Here is a 20375-nt window from a genome sequence, read left to right on the forward strand (position 1 = left end):
CTTTCATCTTACAACCTCCAATTTAGGACAAAGTGAAATGTACGGACTTTTGATAGATCTTTACAATCTCTAAATTCACTCTAATGGGGAAAAATAATGCAGTGAATCTCTCATTACAGCAAGAGTATTGTCTACTGTAATGTATATGCTAATACCGTGTTATTTACCACTATGTTTATCTCCTTTTGGACCGTAATTTACTTTCACAAAAATAATCTTTTAAGAATAAGATCTCACCTAGGACTCATCTTAAGAAACCAAGTGCTTCGTTTATACCATGGGTAAAACAAGTTGTACACTTTGTAAATGCCTTGCAGCAATGTTATACTTTTGTTTCTGTCTCGTATACTCTCACTGTTGGTGGAGAAAAAGGATCCCAAGGGAAGAGAGATTTTGAGCACTCAATGTTGATAGCTGTAAACAAAATAAAAATGCAAAAATGGCTTTGCAAAAAGAACGGCCATTGACATAAAATGATATTGGGTAACTTTCAGTCACACAGACAGACAGTGAGTGTATGAAGCACTTATTCACACACACCGAGGTAAAGTGTCTCAAAGGTCTCGCTGTGTCCGTCACATAACTTTAACGACTAGTCTTTGTGTCATTATTTGGACATGGTAGTTCATTAACACTATTGATGAGAAGGGATAAGTAATAAGGGATAGGGAAAGACTTAGAATAAGTGTGTGCAGACAAAAGTGAAGTAAAAAAAAAATAGATATATGTTGGTCTCTAATAGATTTAATGACACATTTTGTTATTCCGCAACAAATGAATAATTAGCATTTTTATCTTTCGTTGCCCAGAGCTAATTTTTCCTTCAACTTTCTGACAATAAACATATACAGAAATATAGCATCATATGTCCTTTTAGTATCACGTTATACTTAGTTCATATTAAACTTTTTAGGATGCTAGAAACGTGTAAGTGCTACATAATTATATAAGGCTTGCCTATTCACTTAACTAATAATTCATATTTGATTTATTTACCACTTGATTACATTACAACAGTCTAGACTGCTATGTAACTTGTTATTTTCAACGTCACATATGAAATTGTATTTCCCAGAAACGTATACTTTTACTTACCAGCTTATTTGAATGTTTGTATCCACTAAATAAAATCTGATAAAAAATAAACATTTAAAAAGGTCTAAAAGTGCCTCCTTTGTTCTTAAATGGCAGCTGCCCTTTCTCAGTGTAAGCTGGCAGAAGAGTCACCTTGGAAGTGTTCAGGGCCGTGGAAGTGAGGTTTTCTCTGGGTGCTATAGAGAGGATGTACATAAAAGGCTTTTGATGAGCTTACAGACCGAACGCACTAGACAAACAGAGTGCGCAGGCAGACATGTGTATGCGCCTCAGAGAGAGAGACAAAGAGTGATTCAGGTGTGAGCTGGGTGGCTTGTTAGTATGCATGCCTACTGCTGTCACTATAGCTCTCAAGGACATTGTCTGTCTTGTGTGGACATGGATGTGTGCATGAACTAATATGAGATATGTTGCACACTGAATAAAACAACTATGCTTCTCGTTCCATGTTGCCACAGAAGCTATTAAGTCCAGTCAAAGAATCACTGTGTCAGAAGTAAAACCTCCATACGTGTGTGTGTCTCTTTGTGCGTGAATGTATGTGTGTTATCTTGCTCATGCTTCCAAACAAAAGACCAGACAGCAATTATTAAGCCTGAGAGCCATCACACACTTTCAAAGCCAATAACAACCCACAGAGATGATTTATTCTCAAACAGAAAACAACCAGACCAAAAATCAGCACACGCTGACATTTATATATATCCTTTAAAAAAGGCTGTAGCATCCTGCAGTGTCTCTTTGTTCTTTGTTTGTTTTAACCATCGAAAAGGTTGACATGTGTCATTTAAACAATAGAACATTCTGATTTGTTTGCAAATGTTTATTATTATCCCTTTTCCTTTTTTGTGCTGATGCAAACAAACACTTGCAGTATTTATTTTAACACTTTTCTATCTGTAACATAAGTAGTATTTAGGGAATGTGCTGCTTGCATAGTTAAGAATTGGGCGAGAGAGCAGTTTCTCCAAAGACAACAACGCAAGGCTATTCATCACCACCCCTTTCCAGTAATGCAATGAATTACCACTGTTCTGCTAATACCTAGATTGCCCTTCTTTTTTATTTATATTTTAGAGGTGTTTCACCTGTCCACCTACCAATGGCTTTTGCCTGCTAATGGATGCCTAATGTGGCAGAGAGGGATGTGTTTGGGGACATGACAGGACCACATCTAATCCTAAATACACCTCCCAGAGAGCCCTATGCGAGCCGCTGTAAATCCAACTATGGCAATCAGATCAAACACACACATAGCATTATGTCCCTCCCTGCACACACACCAACACGCACATCCTAGTTGTACACTCGTTTTACAGTAAGTGAAAAATGAACTCACTGAAAAATGTAACCAGACAAGTGGAGACCGGAAAATAAAAAACTAAATGGTGAGAAGAAAAGAGTAGAAAAAAGTGAAAATAAACTCGTGATTATCCATTTAAATGTTGTGTTTGCAGATATTATCCAAATGGTGTGAAAAGGTGTGTACTTTGTACAAATAAAACATGTTAAGGTTTTGATCTGCTTTGTTTTTCAAGTGTATGAAATGTGTGTATAGTAACTACAGCAGAACAGGTGGCTAGAATCTGGTTCCCCCAACATGTTGCCTTTCGTTAATAAGTAATGTATTCACCTCTCTATTAATCTGCATGGACTTAAATTGAGTCTTCTGAAGTGAGACATAACATTAAGTCCCTATTAAGTCCATATACCCTTCATTCCCCTTCACCCAGGACATACAGAGAAATGGTAGGGTGGTGGGATGGATACTGTCAGAATTAGATTGTAAGATTGAGATAACATGAGAAAGAGGTAGATCCTAGCCTGGGGCCAAGCTATTGAACGTAGTTGGGTTGCTGAGAGGAGGTTCTCAGGGGAACACACCTTCTTTCCTCCTTTCCTTTTCTATCACATTTCCTTTTTCCATGCTACAAGTATGTTAAATAGTTAGCACTGTCAATTGCAAATGAGAAAAGGAAAAATTCCCCATAGTGATATAGTAATGGTGGACATAAAGGAAGTTTGCAGAACAGGTATGTGACATCTCATTATTCTTTAAACTGGCCAAGACTGCAAGCTGCAAAGTAAAACAAGGAAAATGCACACAAAAAATACAATTATGGCAGGGGTTGAAACAATTATGACAGGGCAACGTGGGTCAAGGGTTTGAGGAAAACATTCAATACCCTGTCTGCGGGTGAAAATAATCATTTTAGCTTGCCAGAAAGTAAGAAAAGCATTCTGGGGAGCTGTCCAAGTGTAATGGTGCTGAAACACTCAGCTAGGTTCCTGCTCAGCTTCGGAACTGTCCATCAGGTTAGTGCTGAAACTAAAGTGAAGCAGTTCAAGGCCCAATTCTGAAAAGCTTCATATATAACCTCTCCATTATAGTGTTGAGCACAGTATGTTATGTTGTTCACAAGAGTTCACTGTCCCTGACAAATGAGAGAAATGCCGGTATTATCTGTGCTTGTTAATTGAGAAATTGATGGAAAGGCTATAATAAGAATCCCATTATAAAGTAATGTAGATTAATTATGTTGTAAATGTACATATACAATGTTCACAGAGGCAGCTGTAACACTTTGTTTCAATTATAATCATTCAAACTGGCTACACTGGGTACTGCATATGTGCCCACTGATCAGCCCTAAAACCTAAAAATGAACTAGTCTTCTATTGATATTTGTTATGCAAGGTGTGCTTTACACAGAATGAGACCAATAGTTATTAGGTATTTTGACCAGCCAATATACAGTATATAATTATTGATTTAGCAGTATTGTTTAGAGAGTTTCTTTCCGCAATTGATCTGCCAGCTGGCAGTTGCTTACAGTAGTAACGTTATCTTAGCATACTGTGGTCTATAAATGTCAAATTACCCACATTACACAAACCCCATGAAAATGTTTCACTGTGGTGTAGCCAGTAAAAATGGACTGTACTTGTATAGCGCTTTATCAAGTCTTTTCGACCCCTCAATGCGATTTCCATACTACGAGTCATTCTCCCAGTCACACCTCATTCATGCAGAGCACTATCTCTTGCAACACTTGCCACAGTCACCCAAAAAGATATACATCACCACAGCACATCTGCTCGGACAAGGATCAGCACCAGTTTGATTTTCAATGTAGCTATAGCACACATGGACGAGAGACATTTATATGTATGGGACTTCAATAGATGTTGGGCAATTAAAAGATAACAAAAATCTGGAAATAACAAAAAGTGCAGTTTAAAAAAATAAAACTTACATGACTCTCTTTGCACAGGCAAGAGTGAATGTACTGCTAGTACAAATATTCTATATCATAGGCTCACTGTTATACATTGGAAACTTGCAAGGGAACATAATATATTTAACAGCTGAAAGCCCAATGTGTCTGTAAGTATCAATGGTGACACCTGTTTCCTTCTAACAGTCGAGAATGGTGAGTGAGTCCCGCTTTTAAATTGCTTATTTATACCCTCTTCTTAATACAGAGTACTCAATCTCTGCAAGTGTGGCACCATGTGAAGTGACGCGCCATAATCAAGTGCTTGTGGAGGCACTGATTAAAGAAAAGGCCTCAATGGACCTGGTGATGACTTGAAAACTTGTTCTTGCACTGGAAATGATGTGTTTTCTACAACCAGACAGCTAATAAAGAAGGCCTTTCAAAAACACTAGCCCTACATAATTAAAATGTGGAACAAGTCTGGCTTGAATTGTACTTTATAGTAACAGGCACTGGAATCAAATGGTATACACAGGGGTGACACATTTTTGTTTACAAGGTTGGCTGAAAGGGCTTGAAAATGGTAGGACGGGTCGGCTCTCAGCTTTAGGATACAGGACTGACATACAAAGCATAGAGTCTCTCGGTATGCCATCATCTCTGCCATAAGCCTATTATTAGGCTCCAGCTGTTAACAGCAAGAGACATATCCAATATAGTGTTAAAACTGAGAACTGTTCACTCTGCAGTGTTGGTAAGTAGAAGCTTTCAGCCCACAGCATTGGAGCTTTCCACTGTGGATGCTGTGGAAGTCAGGAGTGCTACATGTCATCCATTAAAGTGACTTACAACACCATACACATGCATTTTACAAATGGTGCCCAGCAGGAATGAAAACATACACTGACAGCTTCAGTGAGTCGCTTTGCCTGTGGGGTTCCTACCACCTGAGGGTTGTCTGCATGCTCCCTATTAAACCAAATGTCCATCAGGGACTGTCAGAGATCAATTAAATGCATGCACACGATGTAGAGAGAAATGTCAGTGCTAACATTCAGCTTTAGTGTATTCAGTGAACTGATCATCTCCCATTATACCGTGTAATAGGAAGAGGAAACTTACGCAAAGAAAAAACCAGTTGTGGCCCACCAAGGGACATTCAAAGCCACACGGGGAGCTGTGCTCACTCAGCGGAGCTGCAATATGGTAATATAGGCCATCAACATTTGAGAATTGGTGGCTGCATTTATGCTAAGCAGCTTATAGTTCCATGAAAGAATATTTTTTAGCATGAGTGATCCCAGTAGGAGTTGCAATTTTTTAGAGTGGCACCCTAAAAATTAAAAATGCCATCATGTGTAAGATATATATAGATATATAAACAAATGAAGTGGAGGATGAAAGAGAGGATCTTTGAAGTAGTGCAGCTACAGGGAGAAGGTAAGAGAACATCTGACCAAACGGATAATAAGTGAGGTATGACGGGTAAGAATGTGAGAGGGAATGAGCATTAGAGGGCTAATGTGTCTGTGACAATGGGAGGGGGGTAGAAAAGCAGCCTGTATGCGCGGGAAAGACCATTATACTACATTAACTCGGCTGGAACAACTCTACCCACGCTAATTGTGTCGCAGGATGCAGTGCTACGAGTTGAGCATATTCAAAATCTAAGAGCATTCCGGGAAATGTTTTTATCTATTTCAAAACCCCTTTCTGTTTAGCAAAATGTTGCCTAGAAACGCAAGTATCAGGAATTCTTAGCTCAAGGACTATATTGTGATATTAGAAGAGAAAAGCATGATCAAAGTTACTTAAATGACTAAATAAATGAAAGCCATATGTCATCACATCAAGTGTTCATTATGTAGGCTAGCGGACACAATAAGTGGGATTATTCTCTCCAGGGCAATCCTTAGATTGTAGTTGGCTGGTATGCTTACAAACGTCACTGTCAAATAAGGGACTATATAACTTTTACATTTGTATAGTTTGGGCAAGTAAACATAGTTATTTAAACTTTTTAATCTGGGGTCTGATGACTTATTTAATTTGTGTATTTTTGTATTTATTGTTTCTATCCGTTTCTGTAACCGATTGTTGTGCTACCTGCATAAACTACCGCTTCCCCAAGTAAAGGTACAACCATTCAAATGAATTGCATGTTTGGTAAATAGATACATTGTCTGATAACCCATTTGATATCAGTACTCATGTGCTCAGAAGTGTGACAAAAGTATTCCCTGTTGCTCTCGGTCATACTGTATCTCTATTGCATTCCTTGGATCTGTAGTGTAACCCAATCTGATATAAAACCCATTATCCCATTAAAGCAGCTCAGTGCACACCCAGAGCATATAGAGATCAAATACACCTTTTACATGAAATATCACTGCCTGCTCAGTCTTAAACACGAATACCTAACTGTAACTATAAAGCATAGCATGCACAGGAAACCCTCTCTCCTCTCGTACCACACTATTGGAGTTGTGTGCTAGCATCCTCTAGTTAGTATTTCTCCACAATCCAAACCATTGAATATGGAAATCTGCATTGTATCCTGGCACTGTGACTGCACAGAAGTGTTCGAACCCAAAGCGCTCAAATAGGCAAGAGATCAGCTGGTACTGCATGATGTAGTGTGATTTTCAAACATCAAAAATAGTGTCACAATTAACCTTTTTTGTAGGTGTTAGATGTGTTAATGTATGTTGCTTTCTAGCCTGACCAAAGCATCACTTTCTGCTAGGAAAAAACATTGGAGCCTCCCACTGTGGCTTGTGCACGAACAGATTGCCTTGTTCTGTTCTCAACACTACAGTTTTTAGGATGTCCTTTTGATTCAGTCTTGTTGTATTGATATTATTTCAGTGCGATTTCTCAATGTATAAACAAAGTTTCCCTTCTTCATATACATTCTCTAATATCATTAGATTGTTAGAAACACATTGTGTCATCCACCTATAAAAAGACCGTTTCGTCTCCGTGTGGCTCCAGCCTAAAGCCTTAAGTGCATTTACGGTACTATTTCCTTTGTATGTATTATGATTCTGGCCTCATATACTTGCTGAAATCCAACCAACAACCCATGAGGCTTCAGAACAGGAGTCCAGTTTGCTGAAGAAGGCTGTTGAAATCTTACTCTCACCATACGGTCTCAGCTTGACTCGGAACAGCTATATAATTTACTGTAAACTCAACATTTCCACAGTGTGTAAACTGTGTTTCTATTTTAAACGGAGCAATATAAATAGTAGAATACCTAAAGTGCAGTTAAGTACACTGCTCAACATTTTAGCTAACTTTAATACTGTAAACAGTATTGTTTACAGTAAACTGGATTTCAAATGACCATCAGGTTGCATACAGGTACACATACTGTCCTATGTTGAAAGGCAGCTGTCTAAACACAGTTCAGTGATCTTATGAAGGTACTGCGATAAGTGGGTATATTGATTCATTTTGGATAGCCTGCTATTTCTCCCTTCTGTCTCGGCACCCACTCTTTCCAACTAAAATGCCATTCCGTTCATTGTAGAATATATTCACAGCTGGATACTGTCATATCTGATGATGATGATGAAAATTAGATTATCCAGTTTTAGAAACTAGCGCATTAGAAGTTCAACCTTCTCCCACAACAATAGTAACATGTGCTGTTCAGTCTATCGGTGGTGCTGAAAAACTAAACCGAAGGTCACAGCAGGGGACTGTTCTGCTATGAGTTCATGTCAACCACAAAACAAATGTAAAAAACACTTACTTGCTCCAAAGGAAACACTGAATATGAGAACTAAGTTGATCTACGAATATCAAGCTGAAAGTCATCAAAGCACAATGTTACTCAGAAAACAATGGAGCAGCTGCTCAAACATGATTTATTTGGTCATTAATACAGAATGTGAAATAGTATTTATTCGAAAGTCTGGGTGTTCCTAATGCTGTGGCATTTACACACTGTGTACATTATTGTCATACAGCGTCTAATACAACCTCGGGGTGTTTTCTATTGTCCATGTCAACAGGCCTATATGAACCTATTACACGATTTGCACTCCCTGCAACATTTAATGCTCTAAGGGATTTCATAAAGAACGCAGCTTGAGATCAGCACTCGAGACCAAATCCTAAAAAAGGTCTCAAGCTTGCCTTAGGCTGTCGTCAAAAATCCTTTCAAAGATGGAATACAATTCAGTTGGTAATATACATCTATAAAATATGTAAAAATAACAACACACGATGCAAGTCCACATAGTGCTATATGAAACAAAGAGTCAAATCCTATTGATTGTTACATTGATTTAGATCAAGACAAAAGTAGGAATAATAATGACTCCTCAGATATGGCGAATGACATCCTTTTCTATAGCAACATCATAATAATATCAGTTCCCTAAAAGTGACATTTCAATGTAACAAACAACTCCATGTCAAACAGAAATAATAGTTAAAGCACAGGTGACACATCTCAATTCAGATAGAGAGTGTTTAACTAAAAAGATAAATATTTGTTATAATGTACAAAGGTTTTGATATGGGCTCATCCAGATTATTGGTAGATGTTGATTGAAAGGAGCAAAGTTCTCCTTAAAAATACGTTCCGTTGGAAACCCTTGGCTTAACGGACCTACACAAAGGTTGATATTGGAGCAAAGAGACTAGGTGTGTATGGGAGGATGAACACAGGTTGGCACAGACCAGACACACAGACTGAGGCACACTGTACAGTCCCTTCTCAGCACTGCTGTTAAAAGCAGGCTGCCCAGCTTTGGCCCAGCTGTGGCGCACATCCACTTTCATGTTGCTCAGCCATATAGTCCTTCATCTCTTCTATCCATCCTTCGTTTTCAACCCTTTTCTCTCTGTCTCTCTCACCTGTTTCATATCTCTCATCTTTCTTTTCTCTTTCCCTATATTGCTATTCTTATCTGCCCACTCCAAATCCTCTTTCCTCCCTTTCATTCTCCCTAGACTAGAGAGCCATTAGTTGATCTTGTGACGATGATGAAACAAGGTTTTTTTTAAAGAGTTTAAGAAGAAAAGGGACTACAGTATTGCAAAAAGCTCCAGTGGTATATAATGGTGGTTAGGAGACACTCAAATATAGATGTTCAACAATTGGACAAATAGGTAACTACAGACTGAAAGAAACAAGCTCAGCAAGAACTGAACTGATGTGAAAGGAAGCCGCACAAAAGGAAATAATGTCTGCCATGAGCCACGAAGCGCCTCGGACAGTCCTTTGAGCCTGTAGCCATCAGGCTCAAAGCCGAGGGGCTAACCATGTAACCCGTACTCAACATACATTGACCTGCACCCATCTGCACACTTACATGTCAATATATTTAATAACCCAAACTCAAATATGTATACATGATCATCCAAAATATCAACGTTGTTGTTATTTTTTGTTTGGACAGTTATTTATATAATTATTATATATTTTATTTTATAATCCTTGTGTGAATCTGTATTGTCCTGTTTTTCAGTGTGCTGCTTTAAACTCCTGAATTTCCCCACGGGGATAAATAAAGGTCCATCTTATCGTATCTTAAATTGTGAAACTACATCAAACTAAACCAGTAATGTGCTAAGGAGCTAAGGGAGTAACAACTCTCTCACCGACACAATCTGATGTTGCACGTTGCACCACGTCAAGTTCTTCTTACTGGAGATGTCCAAATATGCTGTACAGTCACTTTTGTGACACATTGTAGTCAGGGCTCAATGTTTGCAATAGTTGGCCCACTTGCTCCAACTCTGACCTAAATATTGGCTAGGTAAGCTAATTTCCCCTGCTCCCCTGGCATGCTGCCTACATGTACCAGGATGCACTGCAGGAAAGCTTGTGTCCAACATCAGCTCTTTGTGTCCCCATGTTACTCAACTCAGAAAACAAGACAAGGGAAACTTCTGCTGGAGCACTATTTAGGCACAAACTACAAACCTGACCTAGACATAACTTGATATCTTCACAGCTAAATGTAAACTCTTCACAGTCAATCAACATGATGAAGATAGCACCTTGAAAAACAGGCACCTAATGTGAAGATAGGTCTCATTTCTTCACCACTGTATTTCTGTTCTGATAAAAACCAATTAGAAATATCAACATTCTGTTTAACTTATTCCAGTCACAGGACATTTTATTTCCAAGCATTAAAACTGAATGTCCATCCTTTCTTCCTTTCGCCATATTTGCTGAACAGATGTACAGTCAGTGTTTATTACAGCTTATCTTAAATGTCAGTGGTGTCATTGTCTGATACATTGACAGAAACGGCATGGTATGGTTTGCAGTAGCCTGTAGTACTTCCAACCAACAGCAGAGGACTCTGTTCCTGCTATGTGCTTGGCTTGTATCCTTGGTTATGATCATAAACAGTCTTTTAGAGTCAATGTACGTTATGTACATAACCTACTATAAACATTTATAGAAACAGAGTTTGGAGCCAAAGACACTAAACACTCGATTTTCTCATCGAAAGAGTAGTAAATAGGTTTCTTTAGATAATATCTGCACCTTTGGCCTGTCTATAAGCCCTTCAGATGAATGTTTCTGACAAAAGAGGGTGCCAAATGGCAAACCCTCAGGGGATCAGAAAGTGTTAAGCCCCTTCAAAGCCCAGATAAAGCCTGCGTTACGGTATTGAGCCCTTCATCATTATCTTTGTTTGGGTTTGTAAGGACTAGAGAAATCCAAAGAAAAAGGCAAAGAATGTTTGTTTTTAGTTTACCATTATTATTTCAAACCATATTTATGGTTAAGAGCAGGTATTACTCGTAGATATCACAAACAAAAAGCTTTTATTCAAAGCTATAATTTCTATTTTTAAGCTTATAGACTGATACGACTGTAGTGGTACATTCTGAAAAGCTTTTTGTAATACAGTCATTTAAACTAATATAAAATGAGTCCCATGATTGTCAGTTTTTTATGAATGAATACCTATCAAAATGGTGTCCATAACTATGAAAATGTACAGTATATTGTATATTCCATGTCATACATTTTCTCCCTTTGTTTTGGCCACAATGAGCCCAAAGATTGCTTAGAACATGTGGCAGTACCTGACTCTCCTTTGTCAGCAGGGGTTTTGTGTGTGTTAAGAGAAGGACTTTAATGGTCCGGTGTTGTCTCAGTTATATTGCATCAAATATTATAAAGATGGGCTCCTTGGTTACTTGCTTCCTTCTTAATTAGCCTAGATAACCTGTTAGTATTAGTGCTTCGGATAAATGTGGGTTAGATTCATGACATTGTGGTATACTAGAAAATATGACTTGTAGTGCACTAGGACTGTCTTAGGGAAGAAAGCTTTTAGATGTGCAGCTCCACTAAATTGGAACAGTCTGCAAACCTGTTTAAAACTGAGCACTTTGGTTCCCCTGCATCATTTTAAAACTCGGCTGGGTGACATGCTGTTTGATACTCATGGTACCTGTCACTGTAAATAGAGTTTTGTAAACTGTGCCCTGTACATTATGTTGTATGTCATCCTTATTGTTGTTCTGTTGTTTTTATGTTACATGTGTAACTAATGTCAGGTCACCCTTGAAAAAGAGATCTTTTGATCTCAAGGGGCTTTCACCTGGTTAAATAAAGGCTACGAACAAACAAACAAACCCCACGAATGCTCGTGCACAATAATGATTATCAATGGATATTTCCAACAAATCACATCCAAGGAAAGGAATTGTTCTGCTTGTGGGTGAGGTGGTCCCTCCCAATTCATCCATTATGTAATCCCCTAGCAGTGCAAGTGCATCCCTCTTGCAGCATTAAGTCACTGCACTATTTTATTAAATGTATGAAATGAAGGAACTAGATTTTTTGAAAACTGGTTCCTAGGATATTGTAAATCGTCTGGGTCTGCATGTGCTTCAGGACTACTTGTATACTGCATGGCTATCACACACAAGGACAGGCCTGAATAAATTACTACTGATATAAAAGTCAAGGGACGGAGGTATACAGGCCTTGAAGGACTTTGTCAGTGCTATTGCCCTCTTTCTCTCACCACTTTCATCTATGTCAAGCACATAATATGGTGAAAAACAAAAAACAGCAATTTGCAACAGCGTTTATTATGTCTCCTCCGGATCACACTGCAATTTGAAGTAAGAAGGGAGAGCTGTCCCATCACTCTAGTGTTGTTTAAACTGATGATGATGATGATGATGATGATGATGATGATGATGATGATGATGATGATGATGATGATGATGATGATGATGGTGTGCGCTAGGTGCAAGTGTGGGTTCAAACAGTAAACAGCAGGTACAGTGTACAGGATAATCATTTTGTACCAAGAGTTGGTTTGATCAGTGGGTTATTGGAGGACAGAGATTAGCATTGCACCCTTATGTGTTTTATTTCGTCTTATTATCGATTAAAAAAAAAGATCTCCAATTTTTGTTAACTTATTTGCAAAGACAGCAGGAAGATACTGCAGCAGTATGATAACGTTTAGGGATTACAACTGAACAGTCTTAAGTTTGTGGATAGTCTTAAGGTAATACCGTTTGTAGTTAAATAAGGGCAGTCCATGTAAATGCAGACCCTATTGAATGGCACACAAAGTAAGCCCTTATTAGCCAACAGTGTGTTGTTGTTTTTTATATCTGGGGTTATAAAAGACTGATAAAACATGAGATTGCAGCAGAGAGGTTCTCCAGGAGTGAGGGCTGCTGTAGAAGCCACTAACTGCACCCTTTAGCATTATAAAAGCAAAGGTCTTTATAACCTGTTATCCTGGCCTAAGGTATATATTTTAGAACTGTGATGTCTTCGATCCAAGTCTAAGGCCACATTTTTATCAAATGTTTACTCCATTCCTTTCCAAATTTCCAACATCCATTTTATGGAAGACGAAGGAAGAAAATGAACTGCCCTTCTTTAGCCTCTGTCAACATTGTCAAAAACACATTCTGCATCTTAAACTTGATTGGTCAGTTTAAAGAGTCCCTCTGCTAACATTTAGTATAATATTATTTCAAGGGTATACACATTGACGGTGGCTACCTTTATTTGGTAAGTGCTGATGCATCAGGGGCTGCATCTCAAACGAGTTTACTTTCCAGCAACATGCATGCAGGCAAACACACTCAATCACAGTCACAAATGCAATAGTGTGACAATGCCAAAGGAAGAAACCCACTTCCTATTTAACTTGTTTCTATGCTTTCTGCCTCCTCATTGGAGCGGTGTGATTAATGAGGCGTTCCTACCTCACAATAACTCAGGTGACTGTGGAGAGAGAGAGAGAGAGAGAGAGAGAGAGAGAGAGAGATAGCTAGAGCTAGCTAGTCTATCGATCGAGATAGCTAGATATAGATACTATCTATAGCAGAGAGAAGATATCTCTCTTCGAGAGAGAGCAGCTAGAGATGAGAGAGCGAGTAGGAGATAGCCGAGAGAGAATGTTGTTCTTTCAACCATTGTTACTCTACAGCAAACTCTATGAAAGACAAGTGTTGAGATAGAAAGCAGAGAAACTTGTCAGAAAAAAATACACATTTCCTTTTAATAAGCAATTGAGATTTCACTCATCTACCTGTCTCTCAAAAATGTATTTTCTCTAGCCACTCAATTGCATCCTTCCCCAATGATAGGAAGGTCTCCAATGATGCATTTCCTTAAAGTTCATTGTAACTGCCAAATAATGTTTTTCTCCTCAACATATAAAAGAAGAAAGAAATACCCTTTCTCCTGATAATGTTCATGGATGGGTTACTTGTCAGTCTCACTTTTGTTTTCATCTTCCTCTGCGTTCCCTTCCATCCTTGTGTCGTTTTGCCCCAGGTCAGAGTTGCATCTTTGGTATTTGGCCCACCGTATGGATTTCAGGGAGGAAATGCAACCCAGCCAAAACAAACTACACCACCAGCTACTGGCAGGAGGGAAGACATTGTGTACCAATAATTTGCTTATGGTTTGCAAATTAAGGGCTGAATTTGCTCCCAGCTATATTCTGCATCTGTCACTTCCTTTCTTTTCCCTTACATACCAGAAATGCATCGAGGGGCCTTTCTGTCCCTCTTCCTCTGTTTTCAAGAAGAGTTGCAAGGAAAGTAGGCTATCAAATTATTGAATATATGAGGCAGAGAGGGTATCAAGCGCTCATGTAAATTGTCCCAATATTTGCATCTGGGTTTCACAGTGAGAAAGGTCTCCAACACTTCTACAACCCAATTCCAATTTCATCTAGCGGATAATTGTCAATTCAACCAGGAGTGTAAATTCTATTAATACCCCCCATCAAGCCTCCCTCTCACATATACACTGATATTCTATCTCGCTTGTTTGTTTGCCTGAATGACTTGTTGCAGCGCAAGGAGGGAGGTGATCCGTTTTCAAAATGTACTATTCTCACTGCTGCCCCTGCTATTGCTTTTTCCCTTGCTTACAGATGAGACCAAATTTGCTTTTCAGAGCTGATATAAGAAAAACTGGATTTGTGCGGGGAATATTTGTGTTGTTGCTGATATGTGTTTGTGCCTGTGTACATAAACCCCCACGATGTGACACTATTAAAAGGACATATGCAACATTTATATCTTCACCATCAGTCTTTTAATTTCCCTGTTTTTAAAAAAAGTCACATGATTTCAAATATAGTTTGGATCTGATCCATACCCAACAATGGAAGCCTACCAATAATATCCCCTTGTGTCCTGCCACTGTCATAAACGTCAAACTGACAATTAGATATTTCACAATACCAGCAATTTCATAGTCGATACAAATACCAGTGAAATGTCACAATAATCAATATAAATGTACTTTTATACTTTAGCACATTGCTGTAATTTGATTGAATACAGTTTACAGGTCCTATTTCCTTTTCTAATATCCATTTGATATTCCTGTGAAAACATCTCCTATATATTCATTCAAGTTTTTCTCCCCAAAAAAGGTTTGAATGATTATAACATTTTGACAAGTTTTGTTTTAGTAACAAACCAAAATACAAGCATTGAATAAGCAAAAAGTCATTATTTAAGAGGTGCCATTGGTCCATCGAATGTAATTAAGACTATAGGAAGATGCTCATCGTTCCACTTGTCATTTTTGACTTTCATATAAAACAACTGTTCTGACGTTTGGAAAATCGTTTTTAAGTTTAATTATCAGCACCTCAATATCGTCTCCACTTTTTTGTTATGTAATACAGTATTTGCCCGTTTTGAATGGGAGTTACCTACAATGTTTTCATTCCAATGTATGATCAAATGATTCATCATGCAGCATTGGGTAGGAGCATATTCAAATGGTTAAGATCATTTGGTGTCTCTGGAGTTGACTCCCTATTTCATTCTCCAACAAAAGTAGACAAAAATGTAGGAGAAATTGATGAGTATTTAGATGCATGAGGCTTAGTGACACATAGTACACACCCACACATGTTTATGTACACAGGGCCAATGCTCCTCAGGTAATAGAGTGGCAGCATAATTGTTTGTCTAGCCACCTGACCCTGACGGCTATAGAAGAAACAAACGGGTAAAGGAGGATGAGTGGGTTAACAGAAAGAGGTAAAAGGAAGATAACTGTCTGGTCTATTGGATCTGTGTCAGATGGACACATGCAGAAGTCATAGCGGACTCAATGACACACACTGAATGGTATCACAACTACTGATAAAGGCTGTGACTACTGTAGAGATTGTAAGGGATGACATGGCAGAAGATTAGTAATGGAGTTATGGGCCTAGGTTCAACACATGTGATACAGTATTGATTGAAAAGGGAAATCCTTTTAAAATCATCAACACTCAAAGGAAGGTCAATGGTGGTTACAAAAAAGCAGTAGAAGCTGAAAAGGCTCCAGCTAATAGCAGATGAACACTGTATAATTTTGCTGCCAGTACTTGATATACTGATACCATGCACTACTGAAGTGGTATGGGATAGGCTTAACATACTGTTTTCGAAAGCAATGCTACACTAAGTATGTGTCAACTAGGGATGGGCAATTGATGAAGAAAAAAAAAATCAAAAGTAACATTCTGGCTTTCTAACTAAAAAACTAAAAATCATATAGTATATTTTAAGTACTTAAGGTATAATTAGGGTCTGAGACGAGAGGTCGGCGAAGACCCTATAATTTGCTTTTTTTTCATCAATTGCCCAGCCCTAGTTGACACATACTGTAGTGTAGCATTGCTTTCGAAAGCCCATGCAGCCCACGTGACTGCAACTCGCATGATTGCAAAGCGAGCGATAACCATGCAAAACCCACACAAAACAGGGAATAAAAAGTGGCCTAAATCATGACAGTAGGTAGACCACATTATTGATATCGGCCCGATTATTTATTATTAGGGTCAGAGACCAGAGGTTGATTTGGCGCCACGGCACGACACGGCACGATCGTCCCCCAATCTTCACTTCTATGTCACGGGTCCATGCCTCAACTGCTCTACGTGACATTTTCGATCTCACCATATGCCGTTTCCTCGCCAACAAACACGATGTTGTCGTAACTCAATGGAAAATCGTCCAAACGGCACCAGACTTCAGATGATGGCTAATGGTCCGGCCTCAACAGCTCTATGTCAATTATGGGGTTTCATCATATGCCATTGCCATAGCAATACATACCTCGCCATAAAACAGGATGTTGTCGTAACTCAATGGAAAATCGTCCAAACGGCACCAGACTTCAGATAATTGTGAATGGTCCGGCCCTCAACAGCTTTATGTCAATTATGGGATGTTTGCAATATGGCAATATGCTGTTGCCATGGCGGCAGATCCCTCAACATGAAACACGGTTTTCTCATAACTCCATTGAACATGCTCCAAACGGCCCAAAACTTCACAGGTTTGGTAACGATGCAGCCCTCAACACATCTAGGCGTATTATGAGGTTTCATCAAATGCCGTTTCCATGCCGACAGATCACTCGCCGTCAAACACAATGTTTATGACACTGCTATAACTCCTAAATACATTGTATTTGAAGCTTCCCACGTTTGCCAACGACCGAGTCCTCGAGACACGTCGACGTGCGGACAACAGCCTGCGGAGCGTCGAAGACCCGCTCAACGCTGCTTTAATTGTGTTTATTATTAACCAGTATTTGGAGATCAATTGTGTGGTAAAATTATAATATGTGCGATTTAAAACATTTTGTTTAAAGTTTTTTTATTGTATCTTACTTTGACTTACTTGGGCGCATTTAAAAGCTGGTGAAGTCATGCATATACTCTGTATGAAAAATCATCCACAACAGTGTGAGATATTTGGTCCAGCAGCTGCATTTGCAATCAATTATCAATTAATAGAAAAGTGTTGAAGTAGGCAAGGTGAAGGTTATTTGCCTTTAAACTGTTCTATTTAATCTGTTCCCCTTAGCTGACATTTCAGCAACTATGCAATTGTTAAAATTCGCAAAATGATATCAGTAAAATCATGTTCGGGCAACAAAACCAATAAAAAAACAAAACAAGTATTTGACCACATCGATGGCTACCGAGGTGAATCCGCGGGTAATGATAATGGGAGGCTCAGGGATAATCCCTGCCTGTTACACTGAAAACCTCACTAAATACATGCAGCCATCCGATGTACTTATTATTCAGATAGATAGACTGTGGGTAAAACTCTTATAATAGATTTGTACCTTGTGTTCAGGACAGTGAATAGAAGAGGACAAAAAAGGGTACCAAAAAAGACTCAATGTGAAAAAGGAATATGAAATGCAAGAAATAAAAGCTGCACTTATGGCAGGGGTGGGGAACCTACCATTTGGTACGGCCCTCGAAGTAATTTATAAACACGCAAAAAATTAAAGAAACCTAGACCGCTAAAAATTGAACAAGCGAGAGCCTGTTTTTCCTGGCCACGTCAGGGTCCTTGAACACAACACGAGCCTAACGTTGTCATCACGTGGTATATGTCTCGTCTGATAGGTGTGCAGTTCTGACGGAGAGCACCAGAACGCCGCCGGTACTTCAGAAACTATAGGTTACTTACGTAACCCCAGCCCTCAGAGTAACATGAAGTGAAATGTCTCACTATGGGATGCGCCTCAACGTGTATGCAAACAGAAGCATCAATCTCATTACGCCAATCCTGATAGGCTGGTGATCTTGACGTCTACGTCAGGGAATCCACCCACCCTTTAACTAAGTAGCTTGCGCAATGTCGCAGCGTCATTCAAAATAAGCACCTCTTCTCGCTTCGCCTTAGCAAGGAGGGCCGTCTGGTGAGACATCTCACTTCATGTTACTCTGAGACTGGGGTTACGTAAGTAACCTATAGTTCTCATTCATAACACTCCGTACGATGTCTCACTATGGGATATTGAAACTCCCATATTGCTAGACATGCTTATCTCGAAAATCACCAAAACAACCAGAACTTAACAGGTAGAACCCTGTCTCACAACCCAGTCTCACGGCATTTCGTGTTCATCAACACGATTTTTAATCTATTGATTCGTGTTCACCAACACGATTTGCCCCTTTTTTTTGTGTTGCACAGCACGATTTTAAAAGCAATGTATTTCTACTGCCTGCAGCACGTCTTTTTCTCCGGTCGGGTCGTGGGAGACCGGAAGCCGTGTGGTTCATAAAAACATGTTCTTACTCAATATCAAGCCACAATTATTGCTTTTATTTTAAATCGTATAATTTCGGACCTTTGTTGCCGTCTGTGAGGAAATATTATTTTCCTTCCAATTCGTTATTCTTTTCAAAATAACACACTGTTATTTACTCACCAATAACACACAATTATCCTTGCTTTTATTTATTGGTTTAATTCCATAATCTTGGGCTTTTTTGGCGTCCGTCAGGAACAGAATTTCAAAATAAAAATAACCGGAAACAGACGTAGGCCTATAAGGGACATTTCGAGCATCATTGCGATTGTCAACATTTCTGAGTTTAGGATGGCCGAAGACACTACACTACCCATAATCCCCAGCTATCGTTTAGGACTACAGTCCCCGTAAAGTTACACAGAGCGTCAAACAGCTGTGTGAAATGGAACGAAACCACGCCAGACTATCCAAAACTGGAATCGAACGCCCCCCCCAGAACTACACATGCTGGCTATTGTGTTTCGCAAAATGTTCTATAGGACGTCTCTACTGAACGTTTTCGTTTTCCCCACAATTAGAAGTTGCCAGTATTAAACACATTGGTGTTATCAAATGTAAAACATATAATTAATAAATGGGTGAAAATCGCTTGTGTCCATAATGCGCAGCATTAATATATACCCACATGACAGCTCATTGTTACTTTGTAATTCTACTCCACGACAATTCAGAGGTTAACCTGGTATTTTTACTCCATTGCATTTATTTGAGTTACTTTCTGATTAATGATGTGAAATATAAACAACCCTTAAATCAGACTTTAGTTACACCTGAGTAAAATTCAGGTAAGGTGATTGTCAAGTGCCAACAATCAGGAGAGATATTTGATAGTTGGTGCTTGAGAAGACTAAACATGTATCTGCAATTGACATGAATGGAAACGAGTAATAAAGTATATTTATTACTCGTTATTCTCTACTAATAGTTAATTAAGACTGTATATTATGGCTATTTTGCACATCCCTTTCAAGATTTTCAAAGGTTTATTGACATATCATATACACAACTACGGTGCAGTTATGCAATGAATGAAACACTTGGGTAACAGGTTCCTCAACAGTGCATTACAAGACATCTATCAATATGTGTGTACCTCCACCATTAAACATATTCATATTCTGCACATTTCTTATTCTATCTACATACATAAGAGTATAATTCATATGTATAATATCAGTTAAAATAAGTGCTTCAACATAGTTAACATTGCAGGAAAGCAATATATTAGACGTTAAGTACTTTGTCAGGCTTAATATTTATCTGTAGATACCCCCAAAGTTTTTTTCTTATTTAAAAGAAGACCTTAATCTGTTATTTAATGTTTAAATAAAGGTTAATTCGTTTTTCTGTTTTGCACCTCCTCCTATTAATATCTTTGTACATCCTGCACTAAACTGTTTTATTGTAGAGATCACTTATAGTATCTTCTTGATTTTTTATATTCTATA

The sequence above is a fragment of the Pseudochaenichthys georgianus genome, chromosome 9 (assembly GCF_902827115.2).
Source record: "Pseudochaenichthys georgianus chromosome 9, fPseGeo1.2, whole genome shotgun sequence".
Taxonomy (NCBI): domain Eukaryota; kingdom Metazoa; phylum Chordata; class Actinopteri; order Perciformes; family Channichthyidae; genus Pseudochaenichthys; species Pseudochaenichthys georgianus.